Source organism: Gymnoscopelus microlampas (assembly GCF_963454915.1).
Source record: "Gymnoscopelus microlampas genome assembly, chromosome: 15".
Taxonomy (NCBI): Eukaryota; Metazoa; Chordata; class Actinopteri; order Myctophiformes; family Myctophidae; genus Gymnoscopelus; species Gymnoscopelus microlampas.
This window is the reverse complement of record NC_139952.1, coordinates 7,108,722-7,130,503: the sequence shown is the minus strand read 5'-3', so window position 1 is coordinate 7,130,503 and position 21,782 is coordinate 7,108,722. Positions and strand designations below refer to the sequence as shown.

At 40.6% G+C, this 21,782-nt stretch overlaps 1 protein-coding gene across 2 annotated transcripts in view; it reads left to right on the top strand.

Annotated features, from left to right (window-relative positions):
• The window catches only part of phactr4a (phosphatase and actin regulator 4a), a 369,306-nt gene that overhangs the window by 251,403 nt on the left and 96,121 nt on the right, over positions 1–21,782 (top strand). The window contains exon 1 of one of the 2 annotated variants that reach the window (XM_084080250.1): positions 6,200–6,490. The exons of the other annotated variant lie outside the window; for it this stretch is intronic. The gene's annotated coding sequence lies outside the window, so the exon portion shown is untranslated. Of the gene's footprint in view, positions 1–6,199; positions 6,491–21,782 lie in introns of those variants that run through there. 2 annotated transcript variants of the gene reach the window in all.

Sequence of the window (21,782 nt, the reverse complement as noted above, 5' to 3'; positions counted from 1 at the left end):
ATGTTAAGCGGTTCAATCATACTTTACCAATCATCATCTTGTGTGGAACAAACGCTCACAGAGGAAATGTACATGGAATGCCTGGGGTATTATACTTCATGAAATAGAAATCGCCTTGTGGAAAAACAAAACACATGAAAGAGCCGTAGGAGTTTGTTAGACTCCACCTCACCCCCTATAGTCAGGGGATATTAAAACATCTTGGAATAAATTCCTTACCAAAAGAAATGTCACCAATGTGTTTGTAAAGGTGTCTAGTAACACATCTCACAAAGACTGAAATGCAGTCCCCCTAGGAGAATTTTTGACAGCTCCTTAACCATACCCACCATAACCTTGCTTAAAAAAAATCCCCCCCAAAAAAATCTAAATTTAATTCTGTTTTAAGTAGCATGTAAGGTGTCAAACTAGGGTGTTTTTATGATTCTGAATCCATTGCAAGCATTTGTTTTGCACCAAAACCACTCCTTGGGCTAAAAACGGCCCAATCTCAATGGGCTTTTTACACAAAAAGTATACCTGGAAAAGGATGGCTATATGGCCGTTTTTAGCCCAAGGACGTGGTTCTGGTGCAAAACAAATGCTTGCAATGGATTCAGAATCATAAAAACACCCTAGTTTGACCCCTCACATGCTACTTAAAACAGAATTAAATTTTGATTTTTTTTTGGGGGATTTTTTTTAAACCAAGGTTATGGTGGGTACCCCAACTTTAAGGAGCTGTCAAAAATTCTCCTAGGGGGACTGCATTTCAGTCTTTGTGAGATGTGTTACTAGACACCTTTACAAACACATTGGTGAAGATTTTTTTTGGTAAGGAATTTATTCCAAGATTGGAAAATATTCTGCTAATATCCCCTGACTACTAGCACTCACCTCTTCAGACTCCACCTCACCCCCTAGCATTCACCAGTGGTGGAAAAAGTCAAAGTATCAATACTGCAATGTAGAAATACTCTGTTACAAGTAAAAGTCTGGAATTCAAAATTTGCTTGAGTAAAAGTACAAAAGTATTGGTATAAAAATGTACTTACAGTACAAAAGTAGAAAGTACTCATTGTGCAGAATGTCCCATTTCCCAAGTTTTCAAATGTATCAAAATCTTTTGAAAATAGCCGATCTACAAGCTCACAATGCGTCGCATCGTGACGCATTATTCTTGTAGATCGGCTAATTTCAAATGGCCGACATGTACGTATATGGGGCTGAAGTAGTTAATGTGTGTTTTGTAGTAATAATCAAAAACTAAAAAGTAACTATAGTTCAAATAATTGTAGTGGAGTAAAAGTACAATATTTGCCTCTGAGATGTAGTGGAGTAGAAGTAAAAGTATTGAAAAATGGAAGTGCCCCATTAAAGTAAGAAATACCTCAACATTGTACTCAGGTACAGTACTTGAGTACATGCACTTAGTTACTTTAAACCTCTGCATAACACTCACCTCTCCTTGTATCCCATGTTGATGCTAGTTTGCCATGCAGATATATCGTGATCACTTGTTCTCATGTTTTGTTTTGTAGATCTGTTTTAGATTAGTTAAGAATGTGATTTATGTAGATACTAGATAGCATATTGTTTAGACAGATGCTAGCTTCATTCTGTACTTGGTATCCAAGTTTCTTCGAGGCAATACTTTGTTATCTACACCAGGCCGGAGATTATGTTTTCGTCCCTGTCAGTTTGATTGTCTGTCTGTTTGTGTGTCTGTGAACAGGTACTTTCCGGCATAGCTGCACCGATCGGCGTGAAACTTTGCACACACACTCCCAGTAGGCCAAGGAAGAATCTCTACGCCAATTTTTCAGATCAGCCTCATGGTGGCGCTATGAGAGGCTGCTTCACCTTTTGGCCTTTAACTCTTGAACCGTAAATGGTGCAGTTAAAAACTGACACTGGTATAATAATCCACAGGTAGGTCCATTTAGGAAGAGCAAAAAAAGTCCAAGTCACGACCAGCAAAAGCTTGTATCTTGAGGGAATTATTTGGGCTTCTAGGAAAGGGAAAGAGACAGACACTATCGTATGTCTTTGTTCAGTTAGTTGAATGCACAATGAGGTAACGAAAATCCCCGCCCATTCACTGGTATGGATTTGCTCACCCAGCGCATATTCCCTTTTCACCCCTTCTTCCGGGTTGGAAAATGTGACGGGCGGGGCCTATTTGGGGCCTACGTGGCGCGTTTTGCGCCACTCCGCACGTCGTCTCGCATGTGCAGTAGCGTCACCTCCGTGCGCAAGCTCGTGAGTCGAGCCCATTGGTCGAAACCGTTTTCGCTCGTTCATGTGTCTGGCCTGGGGGTCCCTGGACCTTGAGAACCACTGGTTTACACACACACACACACACACACACACACACACACACACACACACACACACACACACACACACACACACACACACTCAAGAGAGCACAATTACGTTTGATCCAGTTTTGACAGATTATGAACAAATACATGTTGATGTGCATTTTTGTCAATAGAAAAACATCAATCAATGCAGTTTTGAAAGGCTTTGCCGTCGAGAGGTGACAGATACTGTAGCTATTATTAGATCATAGGGTGAGAACCTCGTTTATTATGACTGTGAGCAGACTGGGTGCGTGGAAAGGTCAGACAGTGTGAGACTATAGCTTTTATGAGCTCCCGTATGGTTACAATACAATCACCACTTACACAGTGTTAAACACCCGGGTGTTTATCGAACTCTTAGAGCGTACAAATGGAACCAAATGGACCCGTAAGGGTCCATTTGGTTCCATTTGTACGCTCTAAGAGTTACATTATGGATAACTTAACACTGAGGAGTTTTAGCGTGCTAGCAGAGTTGTGCCCTTTAGGGAGGGAGTGAATCAGGGAGCAGCTAGTTCTCACAGCACCAGTGTTGCGTGTGTGCGTGTGTGTGTTCGTGCGTGCGTGTGTGTGTGTGTGTGTGTGTGTGTGTGTGTGTGTGTGTGTGTTTTACTGCCTATAATGAAAGTTAAACAAAGGAAACATTAAACTTATTGCAGTAAGATGACTTGAGTCGCCTGCTTCTCAGCTCTGGCATCAATGCTAAGTTTTCAGAAGACAGTAGTGGCAAATGCCTGGCAGAATGCCGTGTGTGTCTGTCTGTCTGTCTGTCTGTCTGTCTGTCTGTCTGTCTGTCTGTCTGTCTGTCTGTCTGTCTGTCTGTCTGTCCGTCCGTCCGTCCGTCCGTCCGTCCGTCCGTCCGTCCGTCCGTCCGTCCGTCCGTCCGTCCGTCCGTCCGTCCGTCCGTCCGGGGCTGGCACTAATTGTTAGAGAACCACTGAGTTAAACTAATATTTAGCATGTTTCCCACCTGAAGTGTGACCTGTACGCGCACGCTTATAGCTGTGCTCCCGATACATTAACCACTAAAGCACTATTTTATACTTTCAACATTTTCCAAAAAAAAGCAGCTTTAGCTGAGCTACAAGCTCACAACACAACAATTTGACCTCATCAACTAGTGATGAGGTCGACAGCGTGGGTAAAAAAATGGCGTTTCACTCAAGCCATGTGACATGCTGGAGCGCTAACCTTGAGTAGCAGGTTGCTATGTTCTCAGTACTTACAAACCGCCAGTGTGTTAAGAGAAATGTAACTGATGTTGTTACTCTGTCTGAAGCTGACACTAGAATTGTTGAGCAGGTGATTCAGACTCTGAAACCAGTGAAAACAGTGACAATGCTCATTAGAGCATTTGTTCTCAAAGTGGGGTCCGGGGACCCCCAGGGGTCCTTGGGGTGGTTCCAGGGGGTCCCCCAACAAAAGTAGTTAACCACTTTATCCATGTATAAGTTGGCTATTCAACAATACCAGATATACAAGCTCACAGTGCGTCAGTTCGTGCCATGCTGCAAACTTGTAGATCTGCTATTTTTGATTTTATTTTTTTTAATCTTGAAATTCGTTTGAACATTTCGCATTTGCAACACAAATCTTCTCCTCTGGGGCTCCCTGGCTCAAAATATTTTCAGATGGGGGTCCGCGGTCAAATATATATAAATTTGGGGGTCCTTGACATCCTTGAAAAGGTTTGAGAACCACTGCATAGAGTACAGAAGTCCTGACGTCACTCGTTCATCCCCTGGTTCGTAAAGTAATTTCTCTATGGAGAATAACATTGGGTCATCATAGAATCATCTCATATAAGAATTGTGGTCCAAAAATAAACAAACTGTCTCGGCGATATTGTCAGGGAGGACACGAACCAGGTAGGATGTGTAAACCCTAACCCTAACCGCACGCGGAAGCCACTCGTCGGAGTGGCGACATGTCGGAATGGAAGGAGCACCCCGTGTAAATTACGTCAGACTTCGGTGCTCTATTAGAGCGCTGAACAGCTGCCGACAGTTTCAATGATAATGCCACTGAAACACACCATCCTTGTGTATAGTGCCCCAGACAAGACCCAGCCACAGCCGCTGCCAATCAAGCTGAGTGACCTTTATGATTCTTGATAACTCCTTTACTGAGCTTTATAGTGCATCTTGCAAACTGTCATTTAATAAATCCCAGACTTGTTTCTGGACGTTTTCAAAACGTTTTTTTTTTTACTTGAAAACGTCCTAAAGAGGTAGCACATCCAATATTTCAAATCAATGGAGGACAAAGTAGGCCTACTCACATTTCCACTGTTACTATCACTATCTGTATCCATACTGTTGTACAAACATGTAGTTTACCAAAGTGACCAGCAGAGGTCACAGTAGACGAGCTTTTGTAAACTTTTGCAGGCGTTCCACTTTAGGAAAGAGGGCTTTTCAGGCAGTTCCTTCCCGTGTTGGAAAGTAACTAAGTCCATTTACTCAAGTACTGTACTTAAGTATAATTTTGAGGTATTTTTTACTTTACTGGAGTAGGCCTATTTCCAATTGACTTTACTTTTGCTTCTACTCCACTACATCTCATAGGAAAATATTATACTTTTACTCCAATACAATTATTTGTAAACTTGAGTTATTAATTACTACAAAACATACATTAACTATTCAGCCCTATATACATTTCGGCCATTTGAAAATAGCTGATCTACAAGCTTGTATTGTGAGCTTGTAGATCTGCTATTTTCAACAACAAAAAATGTGATAACTTGTGAAATGGGACATTCTGCATAATGAGTACTTTCTACCTTACTTTTAAGTACATTTTGATACCAATACTTTTGCACTTTTACTCAAGTACCGTTTTGATTCCTGGACTTTTACTACTTGTATTTCTTACATTGTGGTAGTTGCTACATTTACTTAGGTAAAAGCATCTGACAAAAAAATAACATACTCCTCACTCTGGTAGTTGGCATGACAACCAAACAAGCCAATCAATTTCAATTCAATTTTCAATTCAAAGGGCTTTATTGGCATGAGAAAACATACGTTTACATTGCCAAAGCAAAAAGCACAATACAACAATACAGCAATACAATCAAAACAAAAAATGTACAATCACAATCACAGCCAATCACAGCGTGGGCCGTCCCTCCAGGCTATGGGATGTACGTTTTACCTACATTCCAGTGTTCCAACATTCAGGTGTGGACTGTAGAGCGCACGCGCAGTAGCAGCAGCGTTGCCATGTCCGCTTATTATAAGCGACTTTGGGCTTGTTTTTCTGTAAAGGTTGCTTCTAAATCAGGGCAGGGTCTTCAACAGGGGGTCCGGGACCCCTAGGGGGTCCTCAGAGTTACTACAGGGGCTCTGTCAAATCTTTGTGTTATGATTTTGTTTTTGTTTTGCCTTAACCACTTGAACCCTAATATCCCTTTTCTGAGGAGAACTAGAGCCAAAAATAGCAGATCTACAAGCTCACAACGCCTCGCGCTGCGAGGCGTTGTGAGCTTGTAGATCTGCTATTTTTGGCAAAGAGGCGTAGAGAGGGGAAAAAGAGCAGACCAAGAGAACAAAAAAAGTTTAATCTGAAACACAATTTTATAAAATATAGAGGGGGTCCCTGCTTCATCTCTCTTTCAGCTAGGGGGTCCTTGGCCTGAAAACGTTCTAAGTATTGGTAAGTTGCGGGTTGAGTTTTTTTGTGGCTTGTTTCTAAAGTGTAGATGCTTATTTAGGCTTGCTTGAAGTTGCTTCCAAAAAAATGCTTATTTTTGGCTTGTTTTCCTAGACCTTGGTTGTGCTTATCTCTCTCCCAAAACCTGGCAACACCGAGGAGCAGCACTTTAATCCCACTGAGTTGAAGCAGAGCCGAGCTAGAACACACACTGTCTGTTTACCAAGTTTATTCACCGAAAATACCGCTTTTAATGGCCGTTTCGACAACTTTTCAACGTTTCACCGACTCTTTATCTAAACATTAGTCCTCGCTCGTCGGCGTAGAGTTAGTTTCGAGACGTTATTTGGACGACTTAAAAGCGGGTTTAAAACTATACGTTGGTTGTGATTGGGAGAGAGAAGAGGAGCGACGTTCAAGTGTCAAAAGAAGCAACTGTGTGTCTAAAAATCTGACCCGAGATCTGCCTGGCAACAACAATACCAGTAAGTTCAATGTGTTTGTCATAGCTGTAGAATACAACTCTCGTAGACGTGTTTATGATTCTGACGTTTTCAATCTACGAGAGTTGTAGGGTTCACCCCCCCATGGACACAGGGACTTTCTGCACTATACCCCGTAGACACTCCAAACATGTACAAATTGAAATTAAAGGTGCTTACCCCCACGCTCCAAATGTTAACTCTAGCTACGGGGTAGTAGTTTAATGTAATAATCCATATCTTTCAATAAAGAAGTGTTTTAATGCCGTCCGTGGCCGATTCTGTCTGAAGTTCCCAATGGGCGGTAGTGACGCGCCCCATCTGGTGAAACTCGGAATTACACCCAATGTAAACGGGAAGTAAACGAGGGTGGAAAAATGGCGTTCGGCCACAGACGGCATTAAAACACTTCTTTATTGAAAGATATGGATTATTACATTAAAGTACTACCCCGTAGAGAGAGATGACATTTGGGGCGTGGGGGTAAGCACCTTTATTTTCAATTTGTACATGTTTTGGAGTGTCTACGGGGTATAGTGCTGAAAGTCCCTGTGTCCATGGGGGGGTGAACCCTACAACTCTCGTAGATTGAAAACGTCTCTGGCTTCAAAAATATATATATTCAAAGATTTGCACACATTTTCACGATTTTTCAAAAATAGCAGATCTGCAAGCTGAGTGCCGCGCTACGAGCTTGAAGATCTGCTATTTTTGAATAGCCAAAGAATGGTTCTGATCTGGATAAAGTGAAGGCTAAAGTAAAAGAACCCATGGCACTGACTGACTTGTTGCGATGGTTAGCCACCTGTTGCTGCGCTCCATGTTAGCAGCTATCTAGGATTAGAGCAGATCTTGGCCAGGGAGAAAATAGCTGATCTACAAGCTTTCTGGTCAGGGGAAATAATATTTCCCCTGCTATATTACAGCTGATTTGCAAGCTCTCACTCTGGCCTGGGCAAATGGCTGATCTACAAGCTCTAGCCAGGGAGAATATAGCTGATCCACAAGCTCTCTGGTCAGGGAAAGTAGCTGATATACAAGTTCATGGCCAGGAAAATAGCTGACCTACAAGCTCTAGCCAGGGAAAATAGTGAAAATACAAGCTCTTTGGCCAGGGAAAATAGCTGATCTACAAGCTCTGGCCAGGGAAAATAGCTGATCTACAAGCTCACGCAAGGCGTTGTAGTCCATGTCATTGACATGTCGGTCTTGCTACAGCTATGCTACCACGGTTGAAGAATGATGTTCAAATTGAAGTTTATAAAGCACATATAAAGCGATCATAACACGTCAATGTCAAATGCAGTGTCATTCGTGACAAGGAACCACACTGCTGTTGAGCCACTACAACCTCCAAAGCCTGGATGGAGTGTTTTGTTTATTTATTTACACATTCAACCTGAACCTGTTGTTCCCACACTATCTCACGTATGTTGGAAGTAGGTCAATGTCAGTGAGACCAGATCACAGGGAAGCAGTTTTTAGATTAGCCTATTAAAGGACAACTTTGTTTTTTTACAACTAAGGTTTATATTTTAGCTTGTAATTAAAGTAAATAAAAGATGAGTGTTCTTTTTTTTTTCATTTACTGCTTTCTATAGTTTTAGCAATTTTCGCGATCTTTTTTTTACAGTGGGCGGGGGCATTCTGTCCGGTGGCTAAATATGCTTTTTTTACACAATAAAAAAGGTCCTGTTGTCTTTGATGGCCAGATGTGAGTTATTGGGGGCTAGAAGAGCTACTGTAAATAATGATAAAGAAAACGCTGGGTTATTGTGTAAAAAAAGACATATTTAGCCACCGGACAGAATGCCCCCACCCACTGTAAAAAAAGATTGCGAAAATTGCTAAAACTATAGAAAGCAGTAAAAACATTTTTTTTAACACTCATCTTTTATTTGCTTTAATTACAATCTAAAACATAAACCTTGGTTGTAAAAAAACAAAGTTTTCCTGTAAGACCTGAGGCGATTCTTAAAAATGTTTTCTAAATCCTAACAGTTTTTTGAAAAAAAAAAAAAAAGCAAAGATTTTTCAAAAATAGCAGATATACAAGCTCATAGCGCGGCACCGAGTGCCGCGCTATGAGCTTGTATATCTGCTATTTTTGAATAGCCAAAGAGATCTGAAGTGACACAGATGCGTTCCAGGTCTTTAGGAAAGAGTTCAACTCGGAGCAATACCACCACTAACCCATTGATTTATTCATGAATCAATTAATGTATGTACTTCATGTACACACATGAACCTGAACCTGTTTGTCTGTAACTCACTACTTTAAGTACATTTTTATACAAATACTTTTGTACTTTTACTCAAGTGCATCTTTAATTTCAGACTTTTCTCATAACAGACTATTATTGATACTTTTCCTCGAGTGCAAAATGTGAGTACTTTTTCCACCACTGCATGTAGATAAGATCTTAGGTCAGTGTATAGTGACATGAGATCACAAGAAACCAGTTTTAGACCAATCAACTCTGAGCAATACGACCACTAACCCATTGATTTATTAATACATTAATTAATGTACTTACACACACATGAACCGGAACCTGTTCTGCTGTAACTCTCACACATGTGGATAGATCTAGGTCGGTGTATAGTGACATGACATGAGATCACAAGAAACCAGTTTTAGATGGGGAGGGGGGGGGGGACTATTCAACTTGAAACAAGGACCACTAAAAGTGGTCCTTGTTACAAGTTGAATAGTTTCCCCCCATCTAATCTGGTTTCATTCACAACTTGTCTGGGGAAAAAAAAAAAAAACGAGTCAAATTGAATAAAGTGGGAAAAACATCTTTATGTGGGGCGTGGGAACATGGACGATCCTGCTTTTTGGTCATGCATTGTTTTGAGAACACTGTGAGACGGGCCGGGAATGTTTGAACTTCAGGGTAATAGGATTTTTTTTGTTCTTAACCCATTAAGACCGGGAACACATCGCATACTGTGTGTGTTTTTTAGCTAATTATTTTATACTTTGGGCTATTCAAAAATAGCAGATATACAAGCGCGTAGTGCCGTGCTATGAGCTTTTAGATCTGCTATTTTTGAAAAATCTCTGGCTTCAAAAAAATATATATTGAAAGATTTGCACACATTTTCACGATTTTTGAATAGCCAAAGAAATCTAAAAAATGACACAGATGCGTTCCCAGGTCTAAATGGGTTAATGTGATTGTATTGTGGGTTTTCTTTTTTGCACTTGTTTGAGTAAGTCAGCCTGCCTTGGGGTTTGCGGCAGAGATTAGTTCAGGCAGTTAAGGTTTTGCTTTTAGGTTTTGTTGGTTGGCATTTTATAATTTGCCTCCGAGGCAAAAGCGAATCCCCCCCCCCACGCATTCCAACGCACTTCTGCAGCTACTTGTTTCTGCAGGTACCGCGGTGCCATTTAGCTGCTGCTATTTAGTGGAGGTACGCCCCATAGAACAACACAGGTACTGAGGTGTGTGTGTGTGTGTGTGTGTGTGTGTGTGTGTGTGTGTGTGTGTGTGTGTGTGTGTGTGTGTGTGTGTGTGTGTGTGTGTGTGTGTGTGTGTGTGTGTGTGTGTGTGTGTACTTTTGTTACTATACATGTGAGGGCCAAATATCCCCACAAGTATAGTAGAATTTTAAGTCTACAAGCTCACACCGCCAGGAAAATAGCTGATCTACAAGCTCTGGCCAGGGAAAATAGCTGATCTACAAGCTCTAGCCTGGGAAAATAGCTGATCTACAAGCTCTAGCCAGGGAAATAGCTGATCTACAAGCTCTAGCCAGGGAAAATAGCTGATCTATAAGCTCTAGCCAGGGAAAATAGCTGATCTATAAGCTCTAGCCAGGGAAACTAGCTGATCTACAAGCTCTCTGGCCAGGGAAATAGCTAATCTACAAGCTCTCTGGCCAGGGAAATAGCTGATCTACAAGCTTTCAACGCAGGAACATAGGCTAGCTGATCTACAAGCTCACAACGCGTCGCAGCACGACACGTTGTGAGCTTGTAGATTATTAGCTATTTTCATTGATTCTTTAGTGTAGAGATCTTTGTGTAGAAATGTTTAGGACACTTTTCCTGGTTCTCACAAGATACATGGCAGTTTTATGGTAAAGGATAGTTTTGTTTAGTTATGATTACATTTAGGAAAGGTTTCAGGATAGGATTAGACATTTAGAGGTTAGATTTAGGGGTTGGGTTTAACGTTATGCCTGATTTATACTTACATCAGTTGCATGCTGGTGTCCTGCACCAAAAAATAGCAGATCTGCAAACCCACAACACGTCACGCTGCGACACGTTGCGAGCGTGTTAGATCTGCTGTTTTCGGGTTGGGGTTAAAAATGGCCGAAAGTAGGCAAAAATGTCATTCATGAAATTGCCTGCGACGTCGATGTCCTCACAAGTATAGCAATACAAAAGTGTGTGTGTGTGTGCGTGTAGCAGACGAAAGTCAAACACAGCTGCTGCTTTATTGTATTGACTCTAGATAGACGCCCATCTAAATCAGCTCAGTAGTTTTATTGTGCTTTATACACAGATGAACTTACATTCCTCAGATGCCTTCCTTAGAACTGGTGTTTCTATGATCGTGTCTAGTCCAGCGTCACTGTGCTACGGTGACAGGATGGAATTGATCTCTTCTGATCTATTTTACGAATCGTTGTTGTCGGGCAGAAACCTCTTATCTCCATATTTCGACTTTTTGTGTTTTTTTGGTAAATTAACTCTTTAACTGCCAGAGTATATACAACTAAATAAGGCCCAGACTGCCAGAGATTTTTTTTTTTTTTTCTTACCTTTTCAAGTAGTCACAGAATATTTATCTCCGGTATGATCGACCGCCTGACGGTTGAGAATCACGGAGGGTTTTCACTGTGCTTCCGCGACAAAAAAAAAAATGTCATCGCAACCTCCCGTTGGCTTGTTATATGCCGTATAAAATAGCATGTTTTTCGACAAAAATACATCACAAAAAAAATAAATACGCAGGAGCCGAGATACTGGATTTTTAAGTGATAAGTTAACCAGGAAGTCAATGGAGCAGCAAATCTTTGCATCCCATTATCTCCTGATTCTGTGTGAAAAAAACGAAACAAAAAATTATATATGAACTCGTCGTTGGCTGTGTGAGCCCTGGCAGAATTCGACGAGTTAACCCGTCCGGCAGAAATCGTAGCAGATCTACAAGCTCGAAACGCTGTGCGTTTCGAGCTTGTAGATCTGCTACTATTTCTACTTTCTTAATTGAAGATGGAGTGCCATGATATTTTTCAACCCTAAAACCTGATCATAAGGTATTATTATTATGTAAGGATTTTTTTCCAAAATAAAAAGTGTACAGAAATTGTTAAAAAAAATGTTTTTATGTGGACACGCCTCCAGTTCATTAAGTATGCCTGGTTCTCACCTTAGCACCTCCTCCACCACCTTAGCACCACCCACCTGTCCTAGTCCCTCCTCCTCCTCATGCCCACACCTGTTGTGTTAGGATAATGAGGGGGAGGGTATGTTTTTTGGGGGCTCTGTGATGTCACTAAAGGGCTGTTTCTCTATTGGCACGTTTGACCCTCAAGATTTCAGCCTCCAGGAAGAAACTCCAAATAATCAGAGAAGACATAAAACACCATAAAACCACCTCCGGGGGGCTTAATGAAGTTCTATCAACCTCATAGACACATGAAAAACAGAAAAAGTGCAAAAACATGGCACCACCTCTTTAATTTGAATCCTGAAAAGTCATTTTTACGGGGAATGTTTGAGAGAAATTCAAAACGCTGAAAACCGTGAATCAACGTCGTTGTCACAACAGAGGTTTACTGGAAGAAGTGGGTGAAATGCATTATTTGTAGTCGTCACAGGAAAGGGAAGAAGTATGGCGATAGAAGAACCAGATTGCGGAACAAGTCCCGTCAACATTTGTGCTGCGTACGCTCGTATAAGTTAGTGACAAATAAAACCCCCTTTATGGAAAGAGAGAACAAGGCAAAAAAAAAAAGACTCCTGATATGAAGTAGAGTGAAAAAATGAGTACTGTATACAAACAGGCCAGATATTGCAGATATTCATGGCAAGCATTAGCGATAGCTACTGTAGATGTAAAACTAGACATCTACTGCTTTCTTGATTCAACGTTTTCCCCTCTGCATTTAGATCAGTGGTTCTCGTCTGTTTAACCGTATATAAAATAAGACTATTTGAAAATAGCCGATCTACAAGCTCACACCGCGTCGCAGTGCACCACGTTGTGAGCTTGCAGATCGACTATTTTCAAAACAATCTAGAATTTTTTTTTTTTTTACATTTTGGAATATTTCGGAAACATTTCAACAACAGAAATCGTGTATGGGGGTCCCTGGCAAACGAACATATTTTCAGATGGGGGGTCCAAGGCCAAATGCGTATCGATGTATATCCTTGACACGAACACGTTCGAGAACCACTGGTTTACAGTAGATCAACTTATGGCGTGAACCACATCTGAATGCAGTCTATGCGGGTCTTCAAATAGGCTCTATGCACAGCAGCCATATTATCACTTCCTTCACAGGTGTTACCAATGATACTAATGAAGGCTCTGTTCCATTTAGTGTAGCACAGTGGTTTCCACGACCCCCATAACTCTGAGAGTGTACACATGGAACCAAATGGACCCGTATTTGGTCCATTTGGTTCCATTTGTACACTCTCAGAGTCACACAACTGTAAGGGGTCATTTGGAAGCCCATGAGGGTCCCTGGACCCCAACTGTAGACCCACTGGTGTAACGGAGTGTTTCCAGCGAGCCAACATGCAACAATATCAGCACCCTGACTCTGTTTGACCAGAATGGAACAGAGCCTTCATTAGTATCATTGGTAACACCTGAGAATGTCTTCATAATATGGCTGCTGTGAATAGAGCCTATTCCCAGAGAACGTAGAGAGGCTGTGTTGTCACCGTGCCATCACAGGCCTGGCGGTGACGATGACAAGCGGGCTCATTGAGAGACCTCAGATGCTGCTATTTTCCCAAAACAAACCCCAACTTGCCCCTTTTGTTTAGAGAATGCCAGGCCTGCAGAATGAGGCCCGCACAATGGATGATTGTATCCTACCCCACCCCCCGCCCCGCCCCGCCCCATCCCATCCCTATCCTGCAGTACTCTCTCTCTCTGGTCTTTGTGTTCCGGGATAGTGTATTGAGCTCTCTTAATGAGCTCTTTGGTGTGTGTGTGTACACACTGAATGAATTAAGCAAGGGGGCTGGTTGTTTATACGCATAATGAGCAGTGGCGGAAAAAGTACTCTTAATGTTTTACTTGAGTAAAAGTATTGATACTGCAATGTAGAAGTACTTGGTTACAAGTGAAAGTCCGGAGTTTAAAATTGACTTGAGTGAAAGTGTTACCAAGTATTGGTATCAAAATGTAATTAAAGTACCAAAAGTAAAAGTGCAAAAATGATTGAAAATAGCCGATCTACAAGCTCACAACGCGTCGCGATGCGACGCGTTGTGAGCTTGTAGATCGGCTATTTTCAAATAGCTTAGGTATAAAATAGGGCTAAAGTGGTTAATGTATGTTTTATAATGTAATAACTTATATCTGCAAAGTAACTAGTAACTAAAGTTTTCAAATAATTGTAGTGGAGTAAAAGTACAATATTTGCCTCTGAGATGTAGTGGAATAGAAGTAAAAGAATAGACGATTGGAAATACTCCAGTAAAGTGTAAGTACCTCAACATTGTACTTAAGTACAGTACTTGAGTAAATGTATTTAGTTACTTTACACCACCGATAATGAGCTGCCAGTGCTATGCCTGCTTGTGTACATGTTATCTACATTATTTTCTAATAATCTCTACCTACATCAGACAACCACTTAAGCCATTTACTGTATCATTGCCGTCAGGCAAGAACACTTCTTATCTCTTGTTCCTTTCTTGTTGGTTTCTCGCTTGCTTGCTTTTTTGTGTCTCCTATCCATGAATTCAAGTCTCCATGGGGTGACTAATCGATAGAAAAAAGAAGTTTAAGTATTTTTTGGTTCCAGTTCTGAACCAACTTTTAGGGTTCTGAACCAATTCACTTTCATTCGAAACACTCTGAACTGGTTCAGAATTAGGCGGGAAAAATGAACGGAACCGGTTCCAACCCGATGGAAAAGGGGCCAAGGTGTGGTCAGTGTTCCTTGATTGGGTTCCAAATGGAGCCTTACATGTCTGTAACTCTGAGAGTGTGCAAATGGAACCAGATGGACCCTTACGGGTCCATTTGGTTCCATTTGCACACTCTCAAGAGTTACGGGAGTCACCTTGAAATGTAAAGGTTTGACAACCAAATGCACTAGTCCAGTGGTTCTCAACCAGTGGTCCGGGGACCACCAGTGGTCCTTGGGGGGGGGGGGTACCAGGGGGTCCCCAGCGAAATTAGTTAACATAGCGTCACAGTCATTTTAACCCCTTAGCCTTGGCTATTCAAAAGTAACAGATATACAAACTCATCGGTGCCGCACTATGAGCTTTCAGATCTGCAATTTTTGAAAAATCTTAAAAATGTGTGCATATCTTTGAATATATATATATATATTTTTAAAGCAAACTTTTTTTTTAACTGAAATCTTTGCTTCTGGGGGTCCCTGGCTCAAAACATTTTCAGATGGGGGTCCACGGCCAAATGCATATCAATTTAGGGGTCCTTGGCATGGAAAAAGGTTGAAAACCACTGCACTAGTCTTATGCATACGAGCTACCGGTGCTATGCCAGTAATGCAGGGTGGAAGACTTGTCCTGTCATGTCTGATATAGGCGTGCACTCTTTCCAGCCCGGTGCACCGCTGTGATCCTACTGTATGCATTATACAGTATAGTGAGTTCAGGTTAACCCATTAAGACCTGGAACTTTGTCATTTTTAGATTTGAGCTAAAAAGCATTATTTTACACTTTGGGCTATTCAAAAATAGCAGATCTACAAGCTCATAGCGCGGCACCGAGTGCCGCGCTATGAGGTTGTAGATCTGCTATTTTTGAAAATTCGTGAAAATGTGTGCAAATCTTTGAATATATATATATTTTTAAAGCGAACATTTTAACTCAAATCTTTGCTTCTGGGGGTCCCTGGAACAAAATGTTTTGATGGGCGTCCGCGGCCAAATACATATAATTTTGGGGGTCCTTGACATGAAAAAGATTGAGCACCACTGACATAGAAACATACGTTTTTCAGAAAACTGTTGAGATTTAGGAGACATGTAGAATCTGCTTCAGGTCTCAATGGGTTAAGGGCGCGATCGTGAAGTTTGAAGCTTTTCTAAGCAAATCTGAAACCTGGGAATAGATTAGAGGGCTAAATCAAAAGGTATTATGTTTAATGCACACATCCGTATGATTGCTGGTTCAGGACAAAGACCACATGATGAGAAGAAACGGGCGTCCGAATAATGTTTTACTCTGCAAACAAGCAAACAGCTAAATGACATAGTTTCAACTCGGGTGAAAAAACTAAACAAATACAATAACAAAAACGGAGGAGGACTAAAGTTTGGTCAAGATGTTGTTGTTTACTAATGCTATTTGTTTGTTACCATAGTAAAAACTATTTGGAGTATCCAGGTATTTGTGCAGACCTTTCTTTATTTCTCACAAATGTAATAGAGCTGTGGTTCCCAAACCTTTATAGCTCGAAACCCAAAAGAGGAATTTTGATATCTCCCCGGGACTCAAACTAGTGGAAATAGGAGATGCATTGCATCGCGATGCGTTGTGAGCTGGTAGATCTGCTAATTTCACTTCTTCATAACAAGTTTTCTTTTTCTTTTTTTCACTTATTGAATCTTTGATTTCTTTATTTTATTCATGGGATGCTTTTGGAAAAAAGTTTCTTTTTTTAATTGAGACATTTTCCTGTTTAACCCTTTAAGACCTGGAACTGTGTCATTTTTAGATTTGAGCTAAAAAGCATTATTTTACACTTTGGGCTATTCAAAAATAGCAGATCTACAAGCTCATAGCGCGGCACCGAGTGCCGCGCTATGAGCTTGTATATCTGCTATTTTTGAAAAATCGTGAAAATGTGTGCAAATCTTTGAATATAAATACTTTTAAAGTGAACATTTTTAACCCAAATCTTTGCTTCTGGGGGGTCCCTGGAACAACATATTTTGATGGGGGTCCGCGGCCAAATACATACAATTTTGGGGGTCCTTGACATGAAAAAGATTGAGCACCACTGATATAGAAACATACGTTTTTCAGAAAACTGTTGGGATTTAGGAGACATGTAGAATCGGCTTCAGGTCCCAATGGGTTACATTTTTGATTTTTTTTGTATGTCTGCTATTTTTTGGGGAATAGCCCAAAGTATTTTGGTTATAGCTAAAACAAATCTAAAATGACACAGTACAGTATGTGTTCCTGGATTAGAATGGGCTACTGTAAACCATGGCATGCCCACAGGGGTGTGTATTTGCATCAGCTGTCATCTACTGTATGTTCCTGTAATCACCCCATTGACAAGAGACAGCCGGGCTTCATATTGTTGCTGTCGGGCAGTGGTGTAAAGTAACTAAGTACATTTACTTCAAGTCCAATTTGGAGGTATTTGTACTTTATGTGACTATTTCCAATTTCCAGTCCTTTTACTTCGACTCCACTACATCTCAGAGGCAAATGTTGTACTTTTACTCCACTGCAATTATTTGAAAACTTTAGTTACTAGTTAGTTTGTAGATATAAATTATTATATCATAAAACATACATTCATCACTTTAGCCCTATTTTATACTGCATAGGCTATTTGAAAATAGCAGATCTACAAGCTCACAACGCGTCGCATCGCGACGCGTTGTGAGCTTGTAGATCGGCTATTTTCAAATATTTTTGTACTTTTACTTTTGGTACTTTAAGTACATTTTGATGCCAATACTTTTGTACTTTTACTCGAGTCAATTTTGAATTCCAGGCTTTTGCTTGTAACGGAGTATTTCTAAATTAAAGTATTGATACTTTTACTTCAGTAAAATGTCTGAGTGCTTTTTCCACCAATAATAATTTAGCCCCCCTTTTCATAAATGAATGTCCTACTTTGTCTTACTACAGTGTCATACAAAATCAGCAAGAATAGCAGATCTACAAGTTTTGACACGTCACTAGTCAACACGCTTTGAGCTTGTAGATCTGCTGTTTTTTTGTGCTATTTTTGAATCGTGAAAAGTAGCAGTTCTGTGACACACGAGGTTTCCACTTGACAGCAACGGTATGGTAAATCATTGCAGGGATTTTATGCTGTTATTTATTTACATGGGTTAGAACTTCAGCTGTAGTCTTATAAATAAAGGTGTAGCTTTGACCACATGAACCCGCTAGCATCCGTATTCTGGGCACCATGTCATAAAAGTCGATCATTCACAGAAAATAGCCAATCTGCAAGCTCACAATGCAATGCGTCGTGAGCTTGCAGATTGGCTATTTTCAGTGAATGTGTTTAACCACTTCAATCCGGGAACGCATCTGTGTCATTTTAGACTTCTTTGGCTATTCAAAAATAGCAGATCTACAAGCTCATAGCGCGGCACTCGGTGCCGCGCTATGAGCTTGTGTATCTGCTATTTTTGATAGCCAAAGTATATGGTTAAAGTGGTTAAAATCTAAATTGACAGATGCTTTCCCGTTCTTAATGGGTTAACCACTTAAACCATATACTTTGTGTGTGTGTGCGCGTAATGCACATTCTAAAGCGCTTTGCATAAATAACCATTTTAGATAAACACTAATGCAGTGGTTTTTCAAACCTTTTCCTATCAAGGGCCCCCAAATTGGCACTTATTAGCCCCGCGGACCCCCATTTGAAAAGATATGCCAGGGACCCCCATAATAAGATTTTTTACAGCTCTAGCAGTGCTTCTCAACCAGTTTAATTTCAAGGACCCCCAGTTTGACATGCAAGCAGGGACCCCCATTTAATCGCATTTCTATCTCTGGGACCCCAATTCATATTGTAAAATCAATGTTAATTTAACTCTGACGGTGTACAAATTTGGTTCCATTTGTACAGTCAGAGTTACAGACCCATAAGGGTCCATTTGGTTCCCTAACTATCCATCATTTAGCTGCGGGAACCCCCTCAGGGACCCCTGGGGGTCCCCGAACCCACACTTTGAGAACCAACGCACCAATGTACATGAAAGGCGTGCCGCGTCCCATTCACTTGCATTGTAATGAAAGTACATAAATGTCATGGCCGGGATCACCTTACCAAACCTGAATATCTGGCTCCTAGCCGCGTATGTCTTCTTTGTGCTGAACTCTGCTCTTACAACATTCTCTCCGGAAAACGCACACTGTGTCGTTTTGGATTTCTTTGGCTATTCAAAAATAGCAGATCTACAAGCTCATAGCGCGGCACCGAGTGCCGCGCTATGAGCTTGTAGATCTGCTAATTTTTTGAAAAATTGTGGAAATGTGGAAACCAGCAAACATGGAAACCAGACCTGGTCAAAGAGCTAGCTAGTTGACTCAGCCTTTGAACGTGTGTGTGTGTGTGTGTGTGTGTGTGTGTGTGTGTGTGTGTGTGTCCAAATATCCCCACAACCTTAGTAGAATTTGAGAAATGGAACAATCTTCCTGTTCCTCAAAAGATGACTGTTTGTTTCATGGCTAAAACAAAATTTGTACTGTTAACAATTCTGACAAATATTCAGGTTTGGGTTAGACTTGGGATTAGGTTTAGGGTTTAGGTTTGGAGTTATGCCTGATTTACTCTTAAATGTGCGCTGGTGTTGTGCAGCAAAACAAATCTTCAATTTTGCTGTATAGTGCTGTGATGTGTTGAGAACTTGTAGATCTGCTGCTGCTTTTGGCTTTAGGGTTATGTTTAAAAAGGGCAACAAAAGAAACGGCAAATCACGGCCCAAAATGTTGATGTAGTATGTAAGTAATACACGCGTGTGTGTGTGTGTTGTACACATAGCTTGTTGACGTGGTGTCCTCAGGGCATAAACGTTGCATTGTGGGGGCTGTCTTGGCTGCTCCAGTTTACTCTTTTGTGTGCGCGTGTGTGTGTGTGTGTGTGTGTGTGTGTGTGTGTGTGTGTGTGTATGTGTGTGTGTGTGTGTGTGTAAGGGGTGTACATTAACCGTGCTCTGTGTGTGCTCTCATGGCTGGCCAGTGGATACCACAGCCAGCGGGCTTGTTGTTGCAGAGAATGCAACAGGGCTGCAAATATCAATAGTTTTTTATTGTTATATTATATCGATTCGACTTTTGATTCATCAAGTAGTCAAGAAATGTGTTTTTTTTTAAAATGTGTACGTCAACACATCGATTAACCATATTTAAGCGTTATTTTATTCTTCGTCAAACAATGGTGTTGTGAAAAAAAAATCACCGATCTACAAGCTCACAACGCTCAAAACAATGCTGTTTTTCACTATTTTTGAATATTACAAAAAAATGTTTTGCCTAAGACGTGCCAGAAATATGGATAAATTATTCAGCGATTATTCCCAGTGGTGTAAAGTAACTAAGTACATTTACTCAAGTACTGTACTTCTAAGTGCAATATTGAAGTATTTTTTACTTTACTGGAGTATTTCCAGTTTTCAGTACTTTTACTTCTACTCCACTACATCTCAGAGGCAAATATTATACTTTTACTCCAGTACTATTATTTTGAAACTTTAGTTAACTTTGTAGATTTTGATTATTATTACAAAACTAAAAATACATTAACCGCTTCAGCCCAGTATATACATTTCGGCCATTTGAAAAAAGCCGATTTACAAGCTCACAATGCGTCGCTTGTATTTTCAAAAGATTTGTATACATATTATACAACTTGAAAACTTTTGAAATGGGCCCTGCTGTACTTGGAAGTACATTTTGATACCAATACTTTTGTACTTTTAATCAAGAAAACTTTGAATTCCGGACTTTTACTTAAGTAAAACATTTTAGTACTTTTTCCACCACTGATTATTTCATAAAATGATTGTATTTTTTTTTTTTTTAATAATCAATGACATTGATTACGGTAGTTAGATTAATGTTGCAGCCCTGGCGTGTTGTCGTCCTTCAGCCTCCCTCTGCCTTCTGCAAGAAGAGCAAAGACATCCGAGAAGTGAGCCCGGTCGCACCGGAGCTCACCTTTTTATCCGGTGAATAATTTAACCACATCAACCCCTACAGCCACGCGTCCACATTCCGGGGGTGAAAAAAAGATAGAAGATCTACAAGCTCGCCATCGCGTCAACAACCAACGCGACGCCGTGTGTGAACTTGTAGATCGGCTTCCTTTTCCAAAATGTTAGCGTAACGCGATATACATGCGGAAATTCGAAACGTCACGTGATCCATCTGAATCTTTACAACCGTTTAGCTACTGATTTTTACAAGGGGTTCAAAAATGGGTGACTGTCACTTTAACACCGAACCCATTCTATCCGGGGAGGCATCTCTGTTATTTTAGATTCTATATTTGGCTATTCAAAAATAGCAGATCTACAAGCTCATAGCGCGGCACCGAGTGCCGCGCTATGAGCTTGTAGATCTGCTATTTTTTGAAAAAATCTTGAACATTTTTGCAAATATTTGCAAATATATTTTTAAAGGGAACATTTTCGACTCGAATCTTTGCTTCTGGGGGTTCCTTTTACACAATATTTTGAGATGGGGGTCCGCGGCCAAATGCATATCATTTTGGGGGTCCTTGACATGAAAAAGTTTGAGCACCACTGATGTAGAAACAGACGTTTAACTCATTCAGTGCCATTGACGTCGCCGACGTCACGTTTTTCATAAGCCCAGAGTGCCAATGACGTTGCCAACGTCATGAAAAAAAAAATAATAATAATATATATATTTTTTTTTAAATATATATATATTTTTTTTTTTTGAAAAAAAATGTTCAGAACCCAAGATATGATGATTTGAAGATTTGCTGCTCCATTCACTTCTTGTTTAACTTATATCTCGGCTTGTATCTCGGCTCCTAAGCACTTTTTTTTTACCATGTATTTTTGGCCTTGGCACAGCGGTGATAAAGGCAGAAATAAGTTTGGCACTGAATGAGTTTTAAAAAAAAAGTTAGGATTTAGAAGACATTTGTAGAATCCCCCAGAAGCAAAGATGTGAGTTAAAAATGTTCGCTTAATTTTTTTTTATATATTCGTAAGATTTGCGCAAACTTTCACGTTTTTTGTTCCTAAAATAGCTGATCTAGAAGCTTGTGCCGCGCTATGAGCTTGTAGATCTGCTATTTTTTAATAGCCAAAGACATCTAAAAATGACACCGATTATTTCCCGGTCTAAATGGGTTACCCTATATGGTGGACCAGAGT